This window comes from Taudactylus pleione, unplaced genomic scaffold (assembly GCF_031769625.1).
Source record: "Taudactylus pleione unplaced genomic scaffold, aTauple2 ptg000268l, whole genome shotgun sequence".
Classification (NCBI taxonomy): Eukaryota; Metazoa; Chordata; class Amphibia; order Anura; family Myobatrachidae; genus Taudactylus; species Taudactylus pleione.
Genome location: NW_028284670.1, coordinates 4,220,139 through 4,222,266, shown reverse-complemented (window position 1 = coordinate 4,222,266; position 2,128 = coordinate 4,220,139).

The following is a 2,128-nucleotide window of genomic DNA, read 5'->3' as shown; positions in this document are numbered from 1 at the left end:
GTGGTAGGATTTACTTGCCGCTATCACTGCGAGCAGTTCAGGCTAAAAGACAACCAAGTGACTTGGTCGATGACTCTGCTTTGTTAATTATGCACACCCATAAAACGCCATTTTGACCGTTTGACACGCCTGCGTTCGGATCTCCACTCCCCGTTTTCAAGCACCTTCCCCTGTTACCACCCACAAACGCCTCATTCTGTCACTCAAATTAGCAGCCCCTCGCTGTTTTACGAGCGCACGATTTCTGACCACAATGACTGGTTAGTGCATGCGCATTGCGACCAATACGCATGCGCAGTTGGGCGAACATCGCTCGGAGCGAATGAGCGGCCGCTTACGAGCGGCTCTGAATCAGGCCCTGAGGTGGGAAGATGCTCTCACATAGGCAATGACCCACAATTGGGGGCTATGCAGACTGCAAATATTGCAAATTTGCCTTCTGTGAGCTGTATCTTTTGCACCTTCTACAATACAGGGAGGTGAGTACACACTGATGATGAGGTGTGAGTACACACTGGTGATGAGGTGTGAGTACACACTGGTGATGAGGTGTGAGTACACACTGGTGATGAGGTGTGAGTACACACTGGTGATGAGGTGTGAGTACACACTGGTGATGAGGTGTGAGTACACACTGGTGATGAGGTCTGAGTATACACTGGTGATGAGGTCTGAGTATACTCTGGTGATGAGGTCTGAGTATACTCTGGTAATGAGGTATGAGTACACACTGGTGATGAGGTGTGAGTACACACTGGTGTTGAGGTGTGAGTACACACTGGTGATGAGGTGTGAGTACACACTGGTGATGAGGTGTGAGTACACACTGGTGATGAGGTGTGAGTACACACTGGTGATGAGGTGTGAGTACACACTGATGATGAGGTGTGAGTACACACTGATGATGAGGTGTGAGTACACACTGGTGATGAGGTGTGAGTACACACTGGTGATGAGGATTTGTTCAAATGTAGTCACATTGCTGCTTATGTGGTGGGAGTGTATTTTGGATGTATGTGAGGAAATATCGGCTTCAGAAGCTCTTTTCATAAATAGTATATAGAAAATATTTAAAAAAAATTTTTTTTGGGGGGGGAGGGGGATTATTTAAAAATTATTTCAAAGGACAGAAACAAATGTAAGTATAAAAAATTAAGTATAATACTGTACAATAAAATCTATACTCTATAATTATAAATAATATCAAAGAAGAAACTATATGGTGCTCATGATTATTTAACCACATCCAGGAATATGCTTTTAAAATACTGTACTTCAAAATAGAGAGAATTGCATTCAATATTAGTTACATACCCTACAGTTGGAACATAACTGAAATAAATTATGATACATAACTAGACTTTCAAATTACATCCAAAATTATGTGTGAATTGAATAATAATTTAAATAATGAAAAGTGATCTAATATGTATCAATAATAATTTTCCATTTAAGGAACTACTGCACACCCCTATTGGTAATCAGATACAAGAACAATTAATGCCCACATAGAATTCTGAAATATACACTAAATGAAAAATGATATGAAATCTCACTGTTGCATTCACAATGAGCTCAAGTCTGCAGAATTTCTCATCACACACAGAATATACATATCAGTAGTGTATTTCTTAGGTCTACAGTATCTGTATATATTATTACAGTCTGGTACATTTCATCTGTAACTGGGGACTCTCTGTTAAGGCCCCCACACATCAGCAATTGATTGCAGCAATCGTGCAATTTGCAATCGATTGTGTATAAAAATCTTTTCTTTCTCAATCGATTGTTGCAATTCTGCAATCTGCAGTCGATTGAAAAAGAAAAGATTTTTATAAACAATCGATTGCAAATTGCACGATTGCTGCAATCAATTGCTGATGTATGGGGGCCTTTACACAATGGTCTGTTTCCACATCACTCAGCTAGTCATCAAGTCACTGATTTTAGTTATCGAACATCTGAAAGCACAAGCCAGCACAATGTCACTTTACTTTTAGTCTGGTCCTGTTACAGTATATCTGTCCGCCAGGTGCCTTATTTGCTTTCATAATGGACAGAATGATAGCACAGTGGATAGAGTTGCTGTCTCACAGTACGAGGGTTATGAATTCAATTCCCAACCAAA